Below are 27,870 nucleotides of genomic sequence, written 5' to 3'. Positions count from 1 at the left end.
ATCAATTCTCTCATTGTTTTCCTCCCAACTGGTCATTAGAACACAGATTAGAATTTATGTGTGGCTACTTGGAGAATAAACCAGCTGTAAGAATGCGATCGGTCATTCACGATTGTCACAGTGAAGGAGAATTTTATCATGCCTTCCTCTCAGCGTATTGGTCTCAAGCTACACAAGACCGAGTAAAACATGGCATCATAATGATGAAACGTTTCGAACAATCTGATTTTTCCAGTCTTATCAAATATTTTGAAGACATGTTGCACAAGAATCAGTATCTTTCAAACCCATACAGCCCCTCAGAACTCATCCGCATTTGCTTAATCAAACTGCCTGAACATTTACGACACATTATTTTAGCAGGACATTGCAAAGACGACATTGAAGCTTTTCAGGGACTGTTACAAGAACTGGAAATTGACACTGACAATCGCGGAATGCGAAAACAGGAGTACAACAATTACAGGTCACATCTGTCACAATTCCGCGACGACAGAAATAATACACGACAAGGCTATTCTTATAATGTAAATCGTGACCTAAACAGACACCACCCGTATGACAACCATTGGCAGAGTAGTAATAATTACAGGGAAAGATCACTTCTCCGCGGTAATGACTATCACAGAGACAATCAGAGAAACAGACAATATGGGAACCAAAATAATTATTATCAAGGGAGACAGAATAACTTTAGACGCAACGGTCCAGCGCGCAGTTATGATGCAGGGAGAAATTCTCCACCACGTGACCGACAAGAAAGAAACTATGGAATCTACCGACATGATGACAGACGATATGATCGTAATGACAGACCTGAATTGCATCAGAACTGGCGGGATTCAAACAGAGCAGGGAACTTTCGACAACGTGAATTTGAAGAAGTTAGGTCTCCAAATCCCAATAACGACGCGCGCCAACAAAGGAACAGACAATGACTCGCACCGCAGGCTGCCACGTGCGCCGGCTGGCTCAGAGAAAAATAATATTGACGCTAACCTTGAGCAAAATTCCAGTATTCTTTACGGACGAATACCACATGATAATTGTGTTGAAGTTGAAACTCTGCGTACTAGGAAGAGTAAAGATTTACACCACATTTCACATGTAAAACCGTTTATTTGAAAGATAATCTGATTTTTAACTTTGTCTTTGCCATAAAACGTTTCGCTTCACATTTCTAGTATGCATTGTCACACTTAGAAACTGTTATAATGCAACAATGTTCGAAGTCAAATACCCAGTCAAGAACCAAGAGAACTTATTTAAACAGAAATTACGAATGCATTGTTATTGTGAACAGACGTCACAGTGTTATTGTGTGTGTGCATTCTGGCTTGTTAGTTGCACGATTACGTAACGACTATAAGGCTCACATTCTTAGAACATTTATCAGTACTGCTAATGAGATTCTAATGCAACATTTTGGTTTACTTGAAAATACATTCTGGATTTAAGGTACTTTCTGTGAGATACTAGATGAGACAATGGTTAGTTTATGTGACAGCTACACGATTTTATCACGACGCTACTAATGAGTGACAATTTACAATGTTGCTTTTGCGGTGTTTCTGTTTTATATCTGCACAGTTTTTCTGAATTATTCTGGAAAGTAAAACATGTTTTAGTAGTAACTTTCGTGGTATAGCTACAAGGAGACAGCCTCTTTCGTAGCACAACAATACGTTACAGCACAGTATTTTCTTCATCATAACAATAAGCGTAATAACTAAGATATCTATACGCAAAGCATTTCACTTTTGTTTATCATGAGGTAAGTACATTGACTTCTGCAGAACTTAGCTTTCGGAGGAAAATAACTACGACACTTCCACAGAGATTATCTTACAACAAGATGCACTTTTAGCGCTACAGGACACGCATTTGAGTGCTTAATTTTGTACTTAAACCATTTATTTTTCAAGATTTTTGAAATACAAAGGTTTTCCGTGATACATTTCATTCCATTGCTGTAATCTGTAACACCTGAGGGTATAATTACATTAATCCTCAGGGGGGTACACGCTTACTTTGTGTACCATGTGTTTGGCAAGCACAAGGAGCCCTAGCTAATATGGTATTTGCTTACACAACTTGACACATCGGTACCATATTTCTCTAACACACAAATTACACAGCTATCTGATCATTTAACTGTGAGATAAACATTTTTTTTTGTACTACATCAGTGACACATGTTTACTCAATTACACCGTTGGATAACTTCACACTTACGAAATTGTATTTTGTCTTTACTTTGAGAAATTTTCATATTTTTTTGGAACCATTGTGATACTATGAGAGCTTTGAATGATGTATCTGGTATGAGATCATGATTTTTAAAGTACGTTTGAGGTAGATGACACTATTGAAATGAGCAGAGAATTTTCTTTAGGTTTTGAAATTATTGCAGAAAGCTACGACGTTTTTGAGATTTGACTGAAGTGTTTTGATGTTATTATTATGACGACGATGTGTATTATGGTGTTGAGGAATGTTTATTATGATATGTATTTATTATGATGAATTGTTGAAGATGTGTTGATGAATATGTATATGTGTAATAAGGTAAGGAATAAGGAGTAGTGGTTAGGGACTCTGACTTGTGAAAAAGGATGTTGGAAACCAAGAATCGTACTTTAAGAGTTATGAAATGTGTGTAAATGCGCGAATGTATCACAATGCCGAGGAAAACTTTTTGGACACTGTTATATTTATAGGATTTTGTTTCAACACATTTGCAACATAAATTCTTGACCTGTGAAATATTTTTATATGAGACTGTCACTGTAGCGGAAACTGCTGTCATAAATATTTCCGTAAGAAAGTTAAGTGACCACCTGCACGTAATGCGTCGTGGGCACCCAGCTGTGTCAGACGCCTGGAGAACAAGCCATTAGGGTGTGCCTTTTCGGAAGCACAGATAGAAAAAAAAGGGGGGCCATTATCCTCGCTATTGACATTTCCTTGTTGAAAGCATACCGTGGAGCTCGTAATTTATGATATTTACTAAAATGCCTAATGAAATGATGAGAAACATTTTACATCTATTGTCTTTGTAGTTGAGAGATTGCTCATTTTGTTTAATATCTGGTTTCCAGCTGTGTTGCAGCATTAGTTTTATAAAATAAACTTAGATGCATTTGCTAATGTGAACACTTTCTGTCAACAGATCTATTAAATAATTATTTTATGATCCACATTCTTCGAAAAAGGAGCTCTTGGAATGGAAAGAACAATAAAAAGGGACTAGTAACAGTAACTGCATACATAATTTTCTTGTCAAGTACATGGTAATATTTTTTTACGATAAGTTGTTGTGGTGCACCACTTTAATTACATAGACATTAAGATGTGAATATACATTTCCCTTATCCGCATTGTTGTTTTTACTGTAATATTTTTTCTGCTTGAGCTTTGTCATGTTTAGGTATAAGTTACTGCTGTTTGCCAGGCATAATGTTACTGAATTTGACTTTGTGTTACTCTTCTAAGCTAGTTTTACTACTGATTTATTTTTCTTGTTTGCTGCACAGTGCCTTATATTAGTTTTAGTACTGCAATTGCTTTGCCTATTTAAAATTTTTGTCCTTGATGTTTGTGTTAATTGTTTTATGCTGCTATCATTGCCTCGTCCCTTAGTTTAGCATCTGAGCTCAGTAGATTTAAGTTAGCTTAAGAGGGGTAGACTATATAAGAAACTGACTATGGAGAATAGGTAAAGAATGCATTGCGAAGTTATATGAAAAAGATTTGGGCCAAAATGAGTATTGTACAATGAGAAATAATTATTTTGGAAGAAATATGAATAGAATACAGGAAGGAGGTATAGATAGGACTTTTTTGGAATAATGATGAATGAAGGGAGATCTCCAAGAAGCAAAGAAAGTTTTGTTTGCGAAATACTGCAGTAAAACAAACCCTGTCCTTCTCCTTTTGTATCATTCCGCTATGTATTTGTGTACCCTTCTGTATTTGTGTTCTTCCTGTCTTTATATGTTTATCTGATAAGACTTTGTTGTAGAATTTTTCTAATACTCAACTACATTCACTATGATGAGGAATACTGTTATCCTCAAATATAATTTGCATTAATAATATGTTATTTTCTTTGTAAAGATGTTTAGACATTATTTATTCTGTTTTGTTTTAATGTTCATGTGTGAAGTTGATGTTTCGAAAGTTATTCTGATCTTTTATGTATGTACTTGTCATAATTCCTGTAACACTGATGTATATGTTATTTCGATTCTTTTGTAAAGCCTGTACTACAAATGTTATCTGTATTGTTATGTTCTTTAATGATGTATTTTATACCTTTGTTATTGTATTCTTATGTTATAAAATTGTAATTGACACCAGTTCATCATATTATTAACTTGTAAGTTACATTTCACTGCACACGTTTCTGTTGGTCATAGTATACGGACAATATGTGAGAAGTAGGGACTGTTAGTGTTTGCACGTGTGTTGATAATTCAGCAAGGGACTGGATAACAGCATTGCTGGTTCTAAGGACAATTCCAAAAAACTTTGTGAGTGCACAAGTGGTGATTATGGACTTGCTCTATTATCTGCAAGACTCTTCGATGGTGATTGTGCACCTGCACAGTCGCAACAGATGGCTGCTGGCCATCTCTACAAGGACTACAGTGGGTCTGCATCTGTGATGACCCACCAATACCATTATTTCTACAAGGACTACAGTGGGTCTGCACCTCTGGTGGCCCACCAATACCACAATCTCTACCAGGACTACAGTGGGTCTGCTCTTTGATGACCTACCTACCAATATTCTTCAAATTTCGACTGACTCTGCTGTGGGTTTGCTCTGTTGTGGACCAACACCTGTCTGCATGTCGAGAGTCAGCACTGTCTTTCCGTTGGAAGGACAACACTACTTCTTCAAGACTGCATGGAAATCCACTACTTCCGTGTGCATTTTCTTTTACTGTTCAGCCTTTGAGAAAAACACTGCAATTTTACTGTGATGAATGATATGGACTGTGAGAAAATTTTAGCTTTTGACCAACATTGTATCAATAAGTGTGTGCATTTGATATCTTTGTTATTGTAATTATGAAAAATTTTTTCAAATCATTATTGGCCACTGCCCAAAACAATTTGTAAAATTTTTTTTGGGGAGCATGGGGGCTATGTAAGTAGGCTGTTTATGTTTTCCTTATGTAAGTAGGCTGTTTATGTTTTCTTATTGGCAACGTTACGTAGCGCTCTATATGAAAATCACTGGCTGTGCTGTGTGCAGTCTGTGGCTAGTTTGCATTGTTGTCTGCCATTGTAGTGTTGGGCAGCGGCAGCTGGATGTGAACAGCGCGTAGCGTTGCGCAGTTGGAGGTGAGCCACCAGCAGTGGTGGATGTGGGAAATGAGATGGCGGATTTTTGAGTACAGAATGGATATTATGAACTGCTATGTATATTATGCTTTTTCAACACTATTAAGGTAAATACATTGTTTGTTCTCTATTAAAATCTTTCATTTGCTAACTATGCCTATCAGTAGTTAGTGCCTTCCGTAGTTTGAATCTTTTATTTAGCTGGCAGTAGTGGCGCTCGCTGTATTGCAGTAGTTCGAGTAACGGAGATTTTTGGTGAGGTAAGTGAATTGTGAAAGGTATAGATTAATGTTAGTCAGGGCCATTCTTTTGCAGGGATTTTTGAAAGTCAGATTGCGTTGCGCTAAAAATATTGTGTGTCAGTTTAAGCACAGTCTTCTATAATTTTTCTAAGGGGACGTTTCAGCCCGTTTTAATACGCACACTGTGACCTGACACACACCAGTGATGTAGGAATGGCTTAGCAAGGATTTATTTGTAATAAAAGTTCAAATAAACCAATTATCTGCATCAGTCACACTTTTTATTTCATCCGACGACGTGCTTCGAGAGTTTAAACACACGTACTCAGCTGGAACAATGATTTGCTACATTTTTGTTAGCTGGATGCAGCCAGCTGTTTGTTGAAGTTTCATTTCGCTGCAAAAACGTATAACAGGAACTTGTTAGCGTATTTGGCACTAAGATTATACATTTTAAACGGTGTCAAAATCCCTTACAATCTGTTCCACTGCACAGAACCCTGTGGTTCATCATAAATTTGCGTTTTTAACTTCATTCGTGTTACAGAATACGAACGATAATCTGTAAAAACCAAAAATTATAACGATGTAAAGATACAGTGCTTTGTGTCTGAGATCATTCATTACTAATTTACGTTTGGACTGTAGATATATATAACAATTATAAAATTGTTTAATTCCTTACAACAACTTGTTAAAAGTATTGCTGTTGCAAAATACATGAGATTAAAGGTACATATAAAAATAAAATAAAAAACCTAAAACTTGCAGTATAACCTAATTCTTATGTTTCTGTACAGTGCTTTGGGAATTATCCTTTAGTAAGGTAATTCAGGAAATAGAAGGTGAAAAGAGTTACAGCGCATCATCTAGTATATCTGTGAATCTCATTGCTACTGTCTCAGCTTGGGCTTCTTCAAGAGCTTCACAGATATAGTAGATGAGGCACTATAACTCTTTCCACTTTCTACTTCCTGAGTGGCGTTGATAAAAGATAATTTCCAAAGCAATGTACAGAAACAGTAAAACGAGTAATTAGATTATACTATACTAAGTTGCTGTCCAACATGGACGACACAAGGTTAAGAATTTATTTGTTTATATATGCACTTTGCTATTTGTTTATCATTTAAAGACTTTGCAAGAGCGGATTTCTTGTTAAATTGTGTGCTGTTGCCATTTGTTAACATAGCGTGTAGGATAGAGATGTCAGTACTTGGAAAGAAATAGATAAAAATTTGCAACAAATTAACTCAAAAATAGCAATTAATTTTGAGCTTAATTACAAGTCTTCTTATTCTGCTTGGGGGTGGCTGGCTGGCGCGTATCTCAAGTGATGAAATTCTCGTGATTGGAACAATAATTATTAAAAAAAAAAAAAAAACCTGGCGAACTACGTCTAGGACTCAAGCACTGCAGGTTCCACGCAAACTTAATTTTATTTATACATACAAATTAACAATTTTAGAATTTTTTCCGTTACTTGTAGTGTGAAACTGTGCATCTTTGTACATTTCAAGATTTAGGTCAACAGGAAGTAGCCTATAGGTTTTGATGAGTGATTTTTCGAATATCACAAAATGTGACATAAATGGCCATATCTTTTGAGTGAATTGACTTAAAAGCTTAAAATTTGTAATCTGTCAAGGGGCCGTAGACCTTAATATGTAATATAAATGTCCACCTGTTCCTGAGTAAAAAGGTTCTTAACAGGCAAATGGACGGACCGATAGACAGACAGAAAGGCAACAAACCAATACTATAAGGGTTCGGTTTTAACAGACTGAGGCATGGAACCCTAATTGATTTGTTATTTGTAACACTTACCCCCACGCTGGTCCTTTCCCAACAGAGCACATACTTTCAATGGAAAAACTTGCACAATTGAAATAACAATAGATTTAAGTTGTTATTATTTGTAACAAGTACCCACACCCTAATTCTTTCTGTATAAAGCCCAGACCTAAAATTACAAAACGTACATAATTCAAATAATAATGCGATTATTTTGTTATTATTATACCTACACGCTGATCCCAAACAAACCTGAACCTCTCCCAATGGAACACAGACATCTAATGAAGAGGCCTACACAATTGAATCGGTTATAAAAGGTGAGTTAGGAGAGCTTGAAGCTTATTGGTCCAGGGGCAAAGGAGGAGTTTCCAATCATTTTAATGTGTTTCCTTTTTCCGAGAGAGATGGAGGTTTGCTGTCAATTTTATATCACACAAGACCACATGACTGGTATTGAGCTACAACATGAACTTGAATATAACTAGTGCAATTTCCCCATGGGTACGGTGGGAGGGCTCCCCTAGGTGACTCTGAATATAACTTGCATAATTTCTGAAGGCTCCCCAGGAGGGATGTGGGGAATGATCTTCATATAACTAGCCCAAGTGAGTAACGTGGTACCCAGAAGTCCTTGTCATCAGTGTAACCTCAAGCTCAAGGTCATCTTGTACCGGCATTGATAGGCTGCTGATGACGGAGTTAAACCATATTACATACTGTGCTGTAAAATTCCAAGTAGGGTTATCAGAGTATCAAAATATGTGTGCTTTCAAGAAAAAATAGGTTCCTCCAGAAACAAGATTAGAACCATTTGGAACATAATAAAAAGAAAGTAAGAAAACGTGGAAATTTTGTTCAAAGTAAATAATGGACTGATCAAAGAGAATCCCAAAATTGCAAACACTTCTAATTAGTTTTTTGTTTCAGTAACTAGCGGATAATTTGTGTCAGAACACTGCCTTAGTGCACAGCACATTAGGTATTATTAGTTGCTATCACTTATTTCCAGTGCTACATCACTGACCAGTTAGGACCATTACGATTATATCAAATTACAATAACAACATTACAATAAAGTGTAATTATAATAACAATAAAATTACAACATCTGTGTTGTTGCTAGTATTGCAGTACTGAGTTGCTAGTCAGGTAGGCATTGATCTATCACTAGAAATGAATTCATTGGCAGTGTATAATGGATGATTTTATAAATCACTCAACATTTTCGCATTAAACAGCTCCACTAGTAGGGACTGAACACTATTTGGTAGTGTATAATCATTATCATGACCACTATTTGGAAACTATCTTGTGACTTAGTCAATCGACATCTTGGCATGTATAAACTGCCATTGGTGTGATGGTGAATTTGATGACTCTTGATGTATGTGTTACGATTTATCTTCATATGAATGAAGTGGACAAACACATATTGGCTATAAACAGTTATTACTCCTAGTTTAACAAAGAAGGGTTTACAATGGTCGATATTTTGCTATAATGTAAGAAAAGCTCTGGGAAGATCCTGAAAGAACTAAAGACCAAAACAACATCCAGCAGTACATGGAGCGACGACGTTCTTCTTGTCACCGGGAGCCAGAGATGACTTGCTGGACTTAACAACAACGACAACAACAACAATGACCTTCATTCTTTTCCTCTGTAGCTTCAGCATGTTCCTGGAAATTGCAGAGTGGCTCCATAGCAGCAGCCCAAAGCTGAGGTAGCTGTGGAAAAAGGTATAACAGACTCTTAGTAAGTACAGTCCCATTATAATGTTTTAGGTTCCTCAAAAGATAGAGGATTCATAAAAGCTTGGCACACACATGAATAGTGAGCTCTCTCCAAGTTAATTTACACTCATGATCATAAATTAAGGACAATTGCAGAATGTGGTGCCACACAACGTGGCACTACACAAAACTGGCGCTAATAGCATAGGCACATAGGGAACACATACGACACATATCTGTAAGTCCAGGGTATTGGTGATAAGTTGAGAAAACCGTTCCGAAACATATGTGCTTCAAAACGCCATTGTTTCCTGCGCATGTACCCCGACATCAATATGGGACATGATCACCAGGCACACGTACACAGGCTGCACAACAGGTTGGCATACTCTGGATCAGGCAGTCGAGCAGCTGCTGGGGTATAGCCTCTCATTCTTGCACCAGTGCATGACGGAGCTCCTGAAGTGTCATAGGGGTTTGAAGACGTGCAGCGATACGTTGACTGAGAGCATCCCAGACGTGCTTGATGGGGCTTAGGTCTGGAGAACAGGCAGGCCACTCCATTCGCCTGATATCTTCTGTTTCAAGATACTCCTCCACGATGGCAGCTCGGTGGAGCCGTGCGTTATCATCCATCAGGAGGGAGGTGGGACCCACTACACTCCTGAAAAGGTGGACATACTGGTGCAAAATGACATCCTGATACACGTGACCTGTTACAGTTCTTCTGTCAAAGATATGCAGGGGTGTATGTGCATCAATCATAACCCACCCACGCCATCAAACCACGACCTCCATACAGGTCCCTTTCAAGGACGTTAAGGGGTTCGAATCTGGTTACTGGTTCACGCCAGATGAAAACCCGGCGAGAATCACTGTTCAGACTATACCTGGACTCGTCCGTGGACATAACCTGGGACCACTGTTCTAATGACCATGTACTGTGTTCTTGACACCAGGCTTTACGGGCTCTCCTGTGAGCAGGGGTCAGTGGAATGCACCTTGCAGATCTCCAGGCGAATAAATCATGTCTGTTCAGTCGTCTGTAGACTGTGTGTCTGGAGACAACTGTTCCAGTGGCTGCAGTAAGGTCGCGAGCAAGGCTACCTGCAGGCCGTCTGCGGGCACAGATGGTGAGAGATCGGTCTTCTTGTGGTGTTGTACACTGTGGACGTCCTGTACTGTAGCGCCTGGACACGTTTCCTGTCTGCTGGAATCGTTGCCATAATCATGAAATCACACTTTGTGGCACACGGAGGGCCTGTGCTACGACCTGCTGTGTTTGACCAGCCTCCAGTCGCCCTAGTATTCTACCCCTCATAACGTCATCAATACGTGTTCTTTGAGCCATTTTCAATACACAGTCACCATTAGCACGTCTGAAAATGTCTGTACACTTACTCGCTGCACCTTACTCTGACATGCACCAACACACCTCTGCATATGTAGACTGCTGCCAGCGCCACCGTGGGACGACCGCAAGTCAAATGCACCACATGGTCATGCCCTGAGGTGATTTAAACCCGCAAACCGCCCACCAGAGCGTTGTTTCACCATGTGTCAGCATTATCCTTAATTTATGAGCATGAGTGTACTATCAGTGAAGAAGCCTGAAGTGCAATAGCTGCAACGTTACCCAGTGCTGCAGTGTCGTTGAGGTTATGTTTCAACAATTAAGTTTTATTTTCATTTGTAGTCATCTTATTCGCATTAAACCACTAATTGGTCTCATCGAACTGAGCATCTCTTTGTTGAACAGCCTGCATAAACCCACTGGGTAAAAAAATATTCACCCCCAGTGAACATCACACTAATGCCATGTAAAATTGGCTCCAGCCTTGTTAATGACATCAATTCGGCGAGGAAGAGAGACCACAAGTTTCTTCAGGTATGAAACATCCATCTCAATCATTTTATTGAGGATTAGATCCCACAGAAGTTGTGGAATGTTGATTACTGCGTTTCATCTGGTGTTTCAAATGGTCCCATAAATTTTGTATGGGACTAAGATCAGATCATTTAATGGGCCAGTCTAAGGGACATTTTTATAGGTTTAAGATCAGGTGATTTAGCAGGTCAGTCAAAGTGACATAGGGTGCCTGAGTCCTCATCAAACCAGGAATGTATGCATGCAATCAGTGAACCAAGCTGACGTCATCTTGGAAGACAGGTGCGTTCACAGCATACTTATCATGAAGATGTAATGGCAAGGGTAACACTTGGTCACTTATAATGTGGAAATAAACATCCTGGTTCATGTTCACTGTATCCTGAATGCATCATGATACGACCATGTGAGCAGTATCGAACTACGTCATGCTCTTGAATATAACTAGTTCAATTGTCTCAGGGGTAGGAGTCGGCCAGGTTTCCACTGGGTGGCCTAGGATATAATTCACAGTATTGCTTTTGGTTCCCCAGTGATCAGAGGAGAGGGGGTAACTTTGAATAAAACAACCCTAAGTGTGTAACCTGATACCCCAGAAGTCCTCATCGTATCAGTATATCCTGATACTCAAGAACAAAGTCGTCTCGTATCAGTGCTGATACCCTACTGTCATCATCCATGTCCACTAGTGCTGTGTAAAGTCTTCACTTTCTTTGCATTCATTTAATCTACTTAAACAGGTTAATATTTTAAAGACAGCTTTTTAAAAAATAGCCTATGACTATGTTACAGAATATAATATTATTCTAAACGCCAGATATGCTATACACATCTTCCCCACTGCGTATTTCACAAATATAGCATGAAGTCATCAATTCCTTTCCAGTTTACCAGTACTGAAATTAGTAATACAATAGCTTTACGGTCCCGATGAGTCTGTAAAAATGTTATCTATATTAGTGCTGCTGGTTCCCACAATTCTCGTTGTAAGTTGCGGAAGAGAGAGTTACTTTACACAAAATAAGAGTACAGCTCTAGGACAGGTAGAAATCAAAAGCTCCACTTAACATTATTTTTATTGCTTAATGAATCAAATTGTTTCATGAATAACTCAGCTTGCCAGTGGAAGCTCACTATATTGCGCCTATTGCTATGTAACTTCCCAAGACCTTCTATTTCTACACTACAAGTTTCAAAACGCTTATCACCGCCAAATCTGAGTGTGTCTGCGTTTTTATGTGGTACTGGTGTCCCTTTAATGTAAGTGGCGAGTTCTTTAACTTGGGTTTTCTGAGTGGATTCGTGCATACTGGATAATAATAAATTCTAGCGTAAACTCCTTACACCACGTATCTATAGCTAAACGAAAGAAAAAACACAACCAATCGAAATACAACTTGCGCGTGCGCATGCGATCTAAAGACAAAACACGCGATCCTGAGACCAATATTGGTGTGAACTGTCGCTAATGCGTGGGTAATAGTAATAGCTCGCGTTTTACACTCCTGGAAATGGAAAAAAAACACATTGACACCGGTGTGTCAGACCCACCATACTTGCTCCGGACACTGCGAGAGGGCTGTACAAGCAATGATCACACGCACGGCACAGCGGACACACCAGGAACCGCGGTGTTGGCCGTCGAATGGCGCTAGCTGCGCAGCATTTATGCACCGCCGCCGTCAGTGTCAGCCAGTTTGCCGTGGCATACGGAGCTCCATCGCAGTCTTTAACACTGGTAGCATGCCGCGACAGCGTGGACGTGAACCGTATGTGCAGTTGACGGACTTTGAGCGAGGGCGTATAGTGGGCATGCGGGAGGCCGGGTGGACGTACCGCCGAATTGCTCAACACGAGGGGCGTGAGGTCTCCACAGTACATCGATGTTGTCGCCAGTGGTCGGCGGAAGGTGCACGTGCCCGTCGACCTGGGACCGGACCGCAGCGACGCACGGATGCACGCCAAGACCGTAGGATCCTACGCAGTGCCGTAGGGGACCGCACCGACACTTCCCAGCAAATTAGGGACACTGTTACTCCTGGGGTATCGGCGAGGACCATTCGCAACCGTCTCCATGAAGCTGGGCTACGGTCCCGCACACCGTTAGGCCGTCTTCCGCTCACGCCCCAACATCGTGCAGCCCGCCTCCAGTGGTGTCGCGACAGGCGTGAATGGAGGGACGAATGGAGACGTGTCGTCTTCAGCGATGAGAGTCGCTTCTGCCTTGGTGCCAATGATGGTCGTATGCGTGTTTGGCGCCGTGCAGGTGAGCGCCACAATCAGGACTGCATACGACCGAGGCACACAGGGCCAACACCCGGCATCATGGTGTGCGGAGCGATCTCCTACACTGGCCGTACACCACTGGTGATCGTCGAGGGGACACTGAATAGTGCACGGTACATCCAAACCGTTATCGAACCCATCGTTCTACCATTCCTAGACCGGCAAGGGAACTTGCTGTTCCAACAGGACAATGCACGTCCGCATGTATCCCGTGCCACCCAACGTGCTCTAGAAGGTGTAAGTCAACTACCCTGACCAGCAAGATCTCCGGATCTGTCCCCCATTGAGCATGTTTGGAACTGGATGAAGCGTCGTCTCACGCGGTCTGCACGTCCAGCACGAACGCTGGTCCAACTGAGGCGCCAGGTGGAAATGGCATGGCAAGCCGTTCCACAGGACTACATCCAGCATCTCTACGATCGTCTCCATGGGAGAATAGCAGCCTGCATTGCTGCGAAAGGTGGATATACACTGTACTAGTGCCGACATTGTGCATGCTCTGTTGCCTGTGTCTATGTGCCTGTGGTTCTGTCAGTGTGATCATGTGATGTATCTGACGCCAGGAATGTGTCAATAAAGTTTCCCCTTCCTGGGACAATGAATTCACGGTGTTCTTATTTCAATTTCCAGGAGTGTATTTACTAGATGTGCGTGGAGCTAGAAACAGTGGGAAGGGGTTCATCCCCACCAAAATATCCTTTAACGGTAAAACTGAAACTTCTTGAGAACACCGGGGTTAACTTCTTAAGAGTGGGATTCAACCCGTCGGCTTTGATCAATGAATTTTCGAGCCATAGATAATAAATCGTGGTAATTGGGCGTCAAATATTGTCTTTAGGCGCCACGCCCCACCAGGGTGGATCGTGGGTTGGGGCAGTCGGCAATCTTCTGTGGCGACGCCTCATCATTGTAAATTGAAATAAATGAATGTGTTTTTAAAAGATAGCGCTAGACATTGTGTACGGTTTTCGTCGCTTGTATTAATTTAAATCATTTGTTCATTCCAATTCAATCGGTACTTATTTTCATTCTTAGTGAGTCTGAGATAATTTGAAAGAATTGTTTCTCGTTCTGGACAAATTTTACTTTTTGATTTTCGTTTGTAGGCATGGATTTATCTGTTCATATGAATATGTTAGACTTGAAGCAGGATTCATCAACAGTACGAAATACAAATGTTGCAGCTGTCGCTTTTTTTCGCCTTCACTAGCACTAGTATTACTTCGATATTTTTCACTCGATACTAGCACTATCTATGGCGAAAAGATTGACATATGAAAAATCTGTATCCCGTACTACAGTTCACCTGTATATAATTTGCTGTTAAATCTGTGCAATATATCATCTGTGGCAACTTCTGACGTCATGGGTCAAAGCCGACGGGTTGTATCTCATTCTTCAGTAATCCCAATGCCGCCAGTAAATGATTTATCGATACACTGAACTTGTAGGAAAGTTTTGATGTCATGGTGCGTAACATAAATCACATCTATGAAATTATGCTCATCGTGAAAGCTCTGCACCCACACCCAGCGTAGATGCGGTAATAAATTTCCGTGCATTTCATACTCATGGAATGTAATAGGGCAACTGCTTGGAAGTGACATTCCATTGTTTATTTTTATAGCTTCACGTCTCGAAGACGATATATAGAAGCAGATGACATTTATCATTTTTTAAGCGGAGCGGAATTGTTTGCCAGTGAGTAATCTTAATATTACACGTAACTGTATAATTAGGTTCAGCAGCACGGCTACGTTTTGTTATTAGAACGAAATGGAAAACGGTCATCTTTTTCCTTGTTGCAGTTCGATGAACAACGTGGGTCTTCCCCACAATGTATGCCTAATCTGTGACTAACCAGTTTCTTTTGCAACAAATTTTGTGACCGAGCGGGGTGGTGCAGTGGTTAGACACTTGACTCGCATTCGGGAGGACGACGGTTCAATCCCGCGTCCGGCCATCCTGATTTAGGTTTTCCGTGATTTCCCTAAATCACTCCAGGCAAATGCCGGGATGGTTCCTCTGAAAGGGCACGGCCGACTTCCTTCCCAATCCTTCCCTAATCCGATGAGACCGATGACCACGCTGTCTGGTCTCCTTCCTCAAACCAACCAACAAATTTTGTGTTTGTTAGTCACCATGGCAGTAACTAGGCTAAGTTTTCATTACTTCTGCTAACGTCTGACATTAATGAAAAACGTAACATACGTCCAAACTATATTCGGTGGTGCTTTACAGTAATCATCACGGGAGTAAAGTTTAATTTGCGATACTGCAAGAAACGATAGCGAACTATGTCTTAAGAAGCGTTCTGCTTCGTAAACTGAACGACGGTAGGTCTGTTTTTTTTCTGATAAAAGCCGCCACCACCCCAATAGTTGGTTTGATAACCGAATTTCTTAACCAGGTGTGGACAGTTCGCTGGGTTGGTTGGTTGATTTGGGGGAGTGGACCAAACAGCGAGATCATCGGTCCCATCGGATAAAGGATGGATGTCGGCCGTGCCCTCTCATAGGAACCTTTCCGGCATATGCCTGAAGAGATTTAGGGAAATCACGAAAACCTGAATCGGGATGGCCGGACGCGGGTATGTACCGTCGTCCTCCCGAACGCGAATCCGGTGTGCTAACCACTGCGCCACCTCGCTTGGTGGACAGGTCGAGGCTAGTATGCTGTTGTTTTCCTCCGATCTGAGAGTCAGTTTATCCAGCTGACTTCCAAGTCACGGGCAAACTCTGCATTTTTCACGTACCAGTTCGAAAATTATTGTCTTGATAGGAAAGTCAGGTTAAGCGCAAAAACAAATAAGAACCAAGGTCCAACCCAGTCTCGAAGCTTTAAAGCTGTTGTCCAATACCTTATTTTATTTTTTATTTGTTTAACTTTTTGCCTGTTGCCATCAAGCTGATGACTTTTGCAAAAGTCATATATGCTTTTTGTTGTAAACTTATGTAAATAACACTTCCATATGCATTCATCTTAATATTCTAATATATGTTATATGATACAACAGAAGACAAATAACTTAGAATTCACCGAGTGAATACGAACACTTATTTATTAAGAAAGCTTTCAACTCCCTGTGGAACAGCTTTGCTTCAGAAGTTTGTGAAGTGTGTGGCAGCTTGGTGAACCACATCTGCCCATTAATGTAGGGTCTATTGTCAGCAACTTTTAATTTTGTCCTCTGCCTGAAATAGTTGCCCTTATTGCTAGTACATTAACTACGTCTGTCATTATACTTATTTATTTTGTTTTTACTATTCACAAAAATATAACAAGTTTATGCAAATATAAGGATTACATTGTTAAAAATTTATGTCGGACAAAGGTTTCTCGACAAGACTCTGTGGACCTTAGTACATGCATTAACATAATTGCTCTCTTCTGTAATACTAATATTCTATTCAGGTGCAGGTCTATCACACAGTTCAATACCAAAATTAGGAAATGGATAAATTGTTCCATAGTATACTATTTTTAAGGTTTGATCTGAGATTATTTTTGTCAGTTGGCTTACCAAGCACAAGCTACTGCTGCTTTTCGCACACACAGAGTTAATGTGCTTTACCCAAAGAAGATTTTTGTCCTGATGAATACCAAGAAACTTAATGTTATCTCTTTGTACTGATGTAACACCACACATATTTGTGAAGATAGTAACTGTTCTCGAAAGAACAGATACAATTGATGACAGTGCGGCTTCTCTAGAATAAATAATAGTTAATTGAAACGCTAAGCTGCCGACATGTGTTGTTGACAGACCTCGATGGGGACAGCTGAAAATGTGTGCCCTGACCGGGATTCGAACCCGGGATCTCCTGATTACATGGCAGACGCTCAATCCATCTGAGCTACCGAATAGCACGACTGCATGGACTTCTCCCTTGCACGCTTCCCGTGAGACCCACATTCCCAGCTCTCCGCAATCTACATACGTAATGTTCCTAATAGATACTTTGCCCATCCACTCATTAATCGCGCCCACTAAGGTGACGATTCCCGTGAGTTCGGGCAACCTGTGCGCATTCGCACAGACGAAGGTCAATGGGTGGGGTGGGGGTGGGGGTGGGGGGGCTCAGATGAATTGAGCGTCTGTCATGTAAGCAGGAGATCCCGGGTTCGAGTCTCAGTCGGGGTACACATTTTCAGCCGTCGCCATCGAGGTATGTCAACAACACGTGTCGGCAGCTGAGCGTTTCAATTAATTATCACCACATATATTGTTTATTTCGACCTCACGAGAGTCAGTTGTTTTAGAAGTTAGTAGATACCCAATTAGTCAGAGCTGTAGTCTTATTTAATGTAACTAATTTCTCCTATGGCAATCAGCTGCAATCTTCATCTCAGACTGTTTTTCCCTTGTAGTGCGGTAGCTGATCAGCTAAATTTTTTATGAATATGCACAAGCTTGTCCCTGCTTCGCGCATGTATGATCATGGACTCGTCCAGGTTACAGCACATACCGCAAAACTAGGAAAATTTTACCCACACCTGGCCCGTTGTTGAAGGATAGATCTCACGCAGATACCTTTGGCTTAACGCATTCACACCATCAGTCTCAGCGCTGGGCTTGTTCCGAAGAGGCGACTTTAGTTTGTTGTAGGCTGTTGCGCGCTTCGTCCGTTAGAAGCGGCTGCCTTCTCAGTTGCTTATGCGCTGATTTTCGTAGTCAGTACTTTAGTCAGACACTGCTGATTATTAGAGGTACAGTGTTGGCAAAACATGTTACTACTATGTCTTGCAGACACGCTAGGTGTACAGGAGTACTTAGAATTTCAGCTTGTGAGGAGGTTTAACTGTTGCACCCGACCTGCCATCCGGTAACAGCACACAAAGGGTAATCTCATCACCGCCGTTGTTCATCTCCTCTGCCATGCCATCTGTGCAGGTTAGGATCAATTTATTTTGCGCACACTCTTAATTTACAGAATTTTCTGTTGCTCAGTTCGTTTTACCCATTGTAGTCTAATTTAAAAGGAATAGTTCAGACCGAACTATCAAGCTGCACAGTAATACATGGCTACTATAAACGATTCATTTGTTTTCGAAGTTCTATGTTTTCCAAAGTATTACGTGTACAAATATGATTGATGCTTGAACAGAGCCGTAAACTCACCGAGTTCGCATTGTTCCCACCAGCTAACATTATGAGGGCAGTGCCATGACAAAATGGTGGCAAAGCAAGAAAAGAGTTTTTGTATATTGGAATATCGAAATGTTTATCCATTACAACAGTGCAGGGTGCATTGGAAGGGGTTATCGAAAAGATCCGCCATGTAAACAGAGCACTGTGCGTTGGTAATAGACAATTCAGGAACACTGTTTGCCTCCTACCCTCCAGGGATTCCCATTTGAGTTTCGGAAGCATTTCCGTAACAATTGCGTGTTGTTCGAATCTAGTGGTAACAAATGTAGCAGCCCGCCTTTGAATTGCTTCGACGTCTTCCTGTAATCTGACCTGGAAAGGATCCCGAACAGCCGAGCCGCATTCAAGAATTTTCTAAACCAACTGCAGAGAAACCGGTTCTTCTGTTCTTGGATGGTCACTCAACACACACGAAGAGTATTGAACTTTCCAGAATGAGATTTTCACTCTGCAGCGGAGGTGCGCTGATATGAAACTTCCTGGCAGATTAAAACTGTGTGCCCGACCGAGACTCGAACTCGGGACCTTTGCCTTTCGCGGGCAAGTGCTCTACCATCTGAGGTTCGCGGGAGAGCTTCTGTAAAGTTTGGAAGGTAGGAGACGAGGTACTGGCAGAAGTAAAGCTGTGAGTGCCGGGCGTGAGTCGTGCTTCGGTAGCTCAGTTGGTAGAGCACTTGCCCGCAAAAGGCAAAGGTCCCGAGTTCGAGTCTCGGTCGGGCACACAGTTTTAATCTGCCAGGAAGTTTCAGTATTGAACTTATTTATAACCATGTTCATCTCTTATGCTTCCCCCCCACACTACACCCACCGAATGCAGCCCCTGGATGTTGCATTCATGGCCCCACTGACTAATTATTACTCTCAAGAGGTTCGAAAGTGGCTTGAGTATCATCCTGGACGAGTGGTAACCAGCAATCAAGTTGCAGGGCTGTATGCGACAGCATTCATGAAAGCTGCTTCTTTTGAGACTGCTGTAAATGCATGCCTTAAAACTGGAATCTTCCCACTGGATGCAGATATTTCCCCTGATTGGATGTATCAGCCTGCTGAAACAACAGACACTGACCCACCGTTGGAAAAAGATGATATCCCGCTTTCGGATCCTACTTGAGAGTAATTAAACACAGAACAATCTTTTTCCAACCACACCAGGGTCTTCCCAGTCGGATAGGCCTAAGCTTTCAACTTCAGCTTTCCACGTCTCTCCGAAAGACATAAAAGCAGGGCCGATAGCTGAAAGAAAGGTACAAAAATCTGATAGAGAAAGAGGAAAGAGAGCTGTTCTTACAAGTTCACCTTGTAAGGAAGAATTAAAGTTTTCCACGAAAAAGGGGAGCGTCTTGCATATTGTCTCCTTTACAGATGAACCACACTTTCCTAAAGTTCCCCCAATACACCGAAATCGACCATTCGCCTTACCTATCAACTTCAAGAGCTAGAAAATTTTCGAAACTGTTAAGTATGAAAGCAAAGAACCTTTCTTTTTTTTAATATAAGAAGAAACAGGTATAGTTCTTGGGTGGGAGGGAGGTGGACTGCAGTCCAATAGCCACTTCCCCCCCCCCCTCCCCCCCCCCCCCGGTTTCTGGTTTGAAACTTTACCGTCTGCTGCTCGTGCAACAATTAAAACCAGAATATTGTGGCCAGCGATTTCAGTTTTGCATAACATTGCAGGAAGCACTTGAGGAGGAGCAGTTCGCCTTCAGGATAATATACAGTGACGAAGCAACCTTCCATTTATTTGGAAGGTTAACCGTCACCATGTGAGGGTGTGGAGCACTGAAAATCTTCAAGAAATTGTGGCGCATTAACGAGATTTGACGAAATTTAATGTTTTCTGTGCCATGTCACAGACGAGGCTGTACGAGCCGCTTTTCTTCCGGGAGAAGACTGTGACGGGTACCTGTACCTTGATATGTTGCAGTTGTCGCTGTTTCCACAACTCTTTACTGCTTCCGAGAATTTCATCTCCCAACAACACGGGGAACTTCGCTATCGCTGGATTGAGCGTAGTGGTGAAGACGATCTAGCTCTGTCCCCTTGGGTCCCTGAGCTCGCCTAACGCCTTGTGACTTTTCCTTTGGAGGTACATTAACGAACGTGTTTACGTACCCCACCGCCGAGAAGACTGGAACAGCTCAGAGAACCTTGACAACCGCTTGGTCCATTATCGTGTGTTTAAAGGAGCACTCACAGAACATTTTTAGACGGCATAATGCAAACTCTGCGGGTTTATGATTCTGTTCACGCGTCTGTCATATTTGTATATGTAATACTTTGAAAAGGAATGTATCACTTACAGTACCGATAGCTCTGTATTGTAGTATCGGTGCGGGTAAAAGTCTAGAACTCAACATCGAGGCCAGTGGCGCACTTACCGCGTTTTTCGTTCAGCAGTGTTGTCAACTTTCGTCGTATGGCGGGAACGAAAGGGGGTGTGTCAGCTGCTGATTCTGCACAACCAATGAGACAGCAGCAGCAGATGACGTGTTCGGCAGCTAAACGCGAAGAAATATTGTCACATTCACACATCGACATGGATGCGAAATCCGCTACGTATTTGGAAAATAGCCGGCCGCTGTGACCGAGCGGCTTTAGGCGCTTCAGTCCGGAACCGCGCTGCTGCTACGGTCGCAGGTTCGAATCCTGCCTCGGGCATGGGTGTGTGTGATGTCCTTAGGTTAGTTAGGTTTAAGTAGTTCTAAGTTCTAGGGGACTGATGACCTCAGATGTTAAGTCCTTAGTGCTTAGAGCCATTTGAACCATTTTTATTTGGAAAATACAACTATATTTTGAGGTCCCGCCCCATCTACCACCTCGGAAATTGTCACATATTCGGAAGAAACAGCCAATTCTTCTTCCTCTTCCTCTTCTTGAAACGTTTCTGCTTATGCAGGTCGTTCACAGAGTTCCTGCCAATCTTCAGCTTTCTCCCACAAACTATCATTTAGCATTTCCTCCCATTTCAGACGTCTTTGGTTCACATTATCTTCACCTATTCTCTCCATCTTTTTCTTGGTCTTCCAATTGCCTTTCTACCAGATTCTGTCCATTCCAGAGCTCCTTTTGTGAGTCTTTCTTGTCCATTCATTTGTCGTGGCCAGACTATTTCGGTCTGTTTTTCTCCATAGTGTCTTTTAGGGGCTTCATCTGAAGCATGTTTCGTATTCTTTCATTACTTATCCTGTCCCTTCTCGTTTTACCCAGGATCCCTCATAGAAGCCGCATCTCTATTGCTTTTATTATGCTCAGATGCTTCTTTGTCCAAGTCGAACATTCTGATGCACAGGTCAAAATTGGTAGATAATATGACTTGTATACAACGTTGTATGACCCTGAAGTAGTTATCCTACGCAATATCATCAGACTCGAAAAGCGTACTTCAAGCAATATCAAGTATAAACGTCTCAAAAACCACCACTCCAAGTTCCTTACTGGTACTAAGAATGCATCAGAAGGCAGAAACAAACTGCCTTTATGTTGGTGAAAGCCCACTGTGGAATCTCAGACAATGAAAAAGCAGATCAACTGGGAAAACACGCTACGAGCAACGAGACACTACTCGACATAAAGCTGCCCTATATGGAATATGGACAACTTATTCGAAAAAGGGCATTCGAATCCTGGCACGAAGAATGGACGCAGAGCTCACGACACAAAGGATGCGACTATGCGCATATACAACCACGCATTCCGAAACGACTTTGGTTTGAGAACATTTAAGCACCCCGACAAGAGACATTCACATTAAGTAGATCAAGGCTCAATCGTGGGACATTTACAGAGCATTTATACCGACTGCAAATAAACCGAACAACCTGCCTGTGATTGAGATGATAATACTCAGGGAGGTACGAACCACATATTATTTCAATGCAGTGAGGAGCGGAAAAGGTTTTTAGCATTTGTTATCAAGAATAAAATCCAGCAACCATTGTCAGTCAAGTCCTTGCTGTATGAGCTCAATATTGAAACTTACAAAGAGATAATCGAATTTATATCTAATGGACAGATAAAGGTAAACTACAAGGGACAGTAAATCAAAGCTACACCAAAAGAAGTAAACACTGAGTGAACAAATTCATTTTAATTATGCAGAAATGAGTGAATGGTGTCTTAACCGAATTCAAAAAAAAAAAAAAAAAAAAAAAGTCATGCTCTTTGCTTTGGGGCATATTTAAGGGAGAGTCGGTTAAAACAGAGTACTCAATAAACAAAGTGGCATATGTAATGACCTACGTGTACCAATCTGTTGAGTTTTTAATGACTACTTGTCCAATATGTCTACTTACAATTGGGCATGAAAAACATACATTTAAAAAATGCATCATCACAGAAAAGAATTTTTTACACTTGTGTCAGTTACTCCGTTTTATCAGACTAGTTGGATAAAACAGGGTACTACATTAGAATGAAAATAAAAAAAAAACTTCATTTACAAACAATGACAATCACTTCATGTACAAAAATCACATTTATATGGTTCATCATCATCATCATCATTAATGCCAGCGCACTGTTCATGAGCCCATTCATTACACTTATAACACTTCGCCCAGCCTTCTTCAGACTTAGAATTGGGCCAGCCGCTGTGACCGAGCGGTTCTAGGGGCTTCAGTCCGGAACCGTGCTGCTGCTACTACGGTCGCAGGTTCGAATCCTGCCTAGGGCATGGATGTGTGTGATGTCCTTAGGTTAGTTAGGTTTAAGTAGTTCTAAGTCTAGAGGACTGATGACCTCAGATGTTAAGTCCCATAGTGCTTAGAGCCATTTGAACTTAGAATTGGAGAAAAGTCCATTACAATAAATGCAAGCTGTGTAATTATTTTCTCCTTCCTCATATGACGATGTGCTATACTCCCACACTTTTCAAACTTTCTTTGCTTTCATCTGTCCAACACTTCTGACTTCAGTAGGCCTAGAACTGTTAGAATGTGGCCCCATTTGAAATTTCCTTTTGGGAGTCTTCCCCTTTTTCATAGGAGACTTTAATTCTTCCTTATAAGGTGAACTTGTAAGAACAGCTGTGTTTCCTCTTCTTCTATCAGATTTTTGTTCCTTTCTTTCAGCTATCGACACTGCTTTTATGTCTTTCGGAGAGACGTGGAAAGCTGAAGTTGAAGGCTTAGGGTCAGTGTCTGTTGTTTGAGCAGGCTGATGCATCCAATCAGGGAAAATACCTGCCCAGTGGGAAGTTTCCAGTTTTATGGAATGCATTTACAGCAGTCTCAATAGAAGCAACTTTCATGAATGCTGTCCCATACAGCCCTGCAACTTGGTTGACGGTTATCACTCGTCCACGATGACACTGTAGCCACTTTCGAACCTCTCGAGAGTAATAGTTACCCAGTGGGATCATGAATGCAACATCCAGGGCTGCATTCGGTGGGGGCAGTGTGGGGGGAAGCATAAGAGATGAACATGGTTTTCTCTAGTCATATCAATAAGTTCAATATTCTTTGTGTGTGTTGAGTGACCATCCAAAGCAGAAGAACGGGTTTGTGTGCAGTTGGTTTAGAAAATTCAACAAATCGTTGAAACCACTTCAAGAGAATTTCTTTCTGCATCCATCCGCTAGCGTGATACTCCGCAGTAGAGCATTATCGAGCAGCTCAGGCTTGGCTCTTTGTCTAGGGAACACAAACATTGTGGGCATATAAATTCCAGAAGCGCTCATACAGGCTACCGCAGTCACTAAGATGCCTCTCTCCGCAGAAACCAAACCGCCAACTTGACATTTTCCCCTCAAGGTAAGCACCTGTGATTGCTTATTAGGGACTGTTGTTATTCCAATCTCATCCACATTATGGACTCTATCGGCTGTGAAGCTGTACCTATTGTAAAGTTCTAACGGCGACCCAAAGAACTGCTTCACCACTGCACAGTTAAAGCCCATTGCTCTGGCAAGAGATGTTGGTTCAGCAGAAGGCAGGCTTATTTCCGGATTCCTCTTCAAAAACGAATAGAACCAACATTTACCTGCCATCTTCTTAGTCTTGCTGAAGTTATGTGGCAAGTTATTTTTCTCTGCCAGTTCGAAAGCAAGACTCCGCACCTCATCGACGGTCAATCCAAACTATCTGCTTTCCATTAACAGGACATATTCATCCAGTTCATTTTCCTGCTCCAGATTAAATACAGGTTTGTAGCAGCCTAGACCTAAAACAACAACAACAATAATAATAACTGCAACAGTTTAATTAATTTCTAAAATAGGAAATAGGCCTTTGTAGCATCATCTAAACACATTTCACTCAGTCTTTTTTACACGTGCTTCCAGAGTACTCTGAGGAACCCCGAAGGAGTTTGATGCTTTCAAATAGCCCATTGTTTGGGCCAAAACTCCCGCTACGGCTTCTTTCATACTCTCTTGACTCCATGATTGTCTGTCAGTTTTCCGTTTATGTTGTTGTTGTTGTGGTCTTCAGTCCTGAGACTGGTTTGATGCAGCTCTCCATGCTACTCTATCCTGTGCAAGCTTCTTCATCTCCCAGTATCTACTGCAACCTACATCTTTCTGAATCTGCTTAGTGTATTCATCTCTTGGTCTCCCTCTACGATTTTTACCCTCCACACTGCCCTCCAATGCTAGATTTGTGATCCCTTGATGCCTCAAAACATGTCCTACCAACCGATCCCTTCTTCTAGTCAAGTTGTGCCACAAACTTCTCTTCTCCCCAATCCTATTCAATACCTCCTCATTAGTTACGTGATCTACCCCGTTTATAAGGCGCCATAATTATGGCGTAATTTAAGTTAGATTCTGTGAATAATAATAATGAATTTTCTAACTGAACAAACTAAATAAACAATCTGTAAACCGCAAACGGCGATTTTTAAATCAGTTCGATAAAACGGGGTACTATCCTGTTTTATCAAATTTAGTGACACCCTGTTTTATCTGACAACGCCATGTTAAGAACAAGTTGATTTCAGCAGGCCTTGAGTGGGGACAAACATTTTGAAACACTCAACAATCTGTAGTGCAGATAATGTTTAAATTATATCAAGCTTACTTTACAGTCTTTGAAATATTGTCTTGTAAATATAAACGCACAATTCACAGTCGAATATTACAACACAACAATGTAAAAATATATTTTTTCACCGAGAGAACTCACGGTTGCTTTCAACGGACTGCAGCTACTCTAAGATTGAAGGTCATCGAGTGGGAAAAAGTACTATGTTTACTGGGAGATGGCAGCACATATCAGACGAGAAAAGTACGATACTCTGTTTTATCAGACTCTCCCCTACATATGTCTAATTATGTCTGACACAGAATAATAAAATTTTGAGCAATTTCTTACTCTCTCCAAAATTTCATCCTTGATGTTTCCTTTCTTGGTTAGCTTACTTCATAGATATATGAAAGCATCTACTAATTTAATAATTTTTCCAACTTCCATCCTTCATTTTTTTTCATTTTTCCTATCAATTTTCATTATCTCACTGTTTGTTAAGCTTATTTCGATGTCCACTTCTTCAGTTACTCTCTGCCAGATATTCAGTTGTTCTTCCATTTTCTGCTCATTGTCTTCCCAAACCATCACATCGTCTCCATGCTCTATGATTTTCACATTATCTATTGTCGACCCTTGGCGAACTTCCCTTACGACGATTTCCATAACTTTATTGAAGAGCGTTGGTGAGAACACACCTCCCTGTCGAACCTCTCTAAGTCTCCTAAATTATTCCGATTTTTTGCCATCTATTATAACACAATTCAGGCATTTCTTATACATGTTTCAGATTCTGAGTTCCTTTCCTTTTGACAGTTCCAGTCTATTCGGAACTCGCCATATCTCTTCCCTTCTAACAATATCATAAGTTTTCTTTACATCTACGAATGCAACTGAGATGTCTTCGCCAAATTCGCATTTCTTTTCTACAACTTGTCTAACTGTAAATATGGTTGTAAATGTAGCTGTAATTATTATTGGTCTTCGAGGTCAAAATCGTTATTGTAGTGGTTCTATGTTGTTACTGATTTTCTGTAGGTGATTGCTCAAGTACAGTGGGGCTGTGTGTGCCCCGAGACCGCTACAGTCCCTGTGAAGGTACTACAGAAACTCTGAAAAGCGACGACCAACGGGTCTCTAGTGAAGCGACGATAGGTCCAGCAGGCCTGTACTGTTTGCTTTCAATAATCAAATGAACTTCCGATCAAAACGAAGAAACAGCCAAGTATTTGTTCAGACACGACCAAAATTTTCATTGCTGCTCGTAGAAACATATTTTTTCTTTTCTCGTCTCTTACTGTCTAAGTGAAATTATTATCTCACTGACTACACGGGTCTGACACATTACAACATACGAGAATTACAGACGCCACCCTGATTAGCGCTGGTCCTGATGTAGTTCTTCCCACGTCCCAGAAACTTTCTGCAAGATACATTGAATATGATTACGTAATACTAGCTACACCCAGCCACGCCCTGTTGTGGTTCAGTCTGCTTAAATGGAAAAGAAAGAAAGGGGAAAGCACTCATTTCTAATATGTATGGGAGTTCGATATATGTACTAATCTCCTTCTCTCCGTCTCTGTCCATCTCTCCCTCCCCCCTTTGTTTGTCCATCTCCTCCTCCGCTGGCCGCGGTGGCCAAGCGGTTCTAGGTGCTTCAGTCAGGAAGCGCACGACTGCTGCGGTTGCAGGCTCGAATCCTGCCTCGGGCATGGACGCGTGTGATGTCCTCAGCTTAGGTTTAAGTAGTTCCAAGTTCTAGGGGACTGATGACCTCAGATGTTAAGTCCCATAGTGCTCAGAGCCATTTGAACCATTTTCCTCCTCCTTCCCCCTCTCTCTGTTGTTCATCACCTCCTCCCATTCTCTTTGTCCATCTTCTCCTTCCCCCTCCCTCTTCCCATCTCCTCCTGCCCCCCTCTCTCTCCCTCCCTCCCTCAGTCCACCATCTCCTCCCCTTCTCTCTCTCTTTATCTTTTCCTGCCACCACTCTCTGTCCATCTCCTTCCTCCAATTTTCTATGTTCATTTCATCCCACCTCTCTGTTCATCTCCTTTTCACATTTCTCTCTGACCTTGAGCTTTGCTTATTGTTATTGCATTTTCAGATTCTGTAGTAGTATTCTAAACATAAGCCATTAATCTATAAATATAACTTCCCATATACAGGGTGTTACAAAAAGGTACGGCCAAACTTTCAGGAAACATTCCTCACACACAAAGAAAGAAAATATGTTATGTGGACATGTGTCTGGAAACGCTTACTTTCCATGTTAGAGCTCATTTTATTACTTCTCTTCAAATCACATGGAAACACACAGCAACAGAACGTACCGGCGTGACTTCAAACACATTGTTACAGGAAATGTTCAAATTGTCCTCCGTTAGCGAGGATACATGCATCCACCCTCCGTCGCATGGAATCCCTGATGCTCTGATGCAGCCCTGGAGAA

General features: G+C 41.4%; 1 non-coding gene across 1 annotated transcript; it reads left to right on the top strand.

Moving 5' to 3' along the window:
- Nucleotides 1–19,099: 19,099 nt before the first annotated feature.
- On the top strand, nt 19,100–19,174 carry Trnal-caa (transfer RNA leucine (anticodon CAA)). Its single transcript has one exon. It is a non-coding gene; the product is annotated as a tRNA-Leu (tRNA).
- The last annotated feature ends 8,696 nt before the right edge of the window (nt 19,175–27,870 follow it).

Source organism: Schistocerca cancellata, chromosome 2 (assembly GCF_023864275.1).
Source record: "Schistocerca cancellata isolate TAMUIC-IGC-003103 chromosome 2, iqSchCanc2.1, whole genome shotgun sequence".
Lineage (NCBI taxonomy): Eukaryota > Metazoa > Arthropoda > Insecta > Orthoptera > Acrididae > Schistocerca > Schistocerca cancellata.
This window is presented reverse-complemented; position numbering and strand designations above follow the sequence as displayed.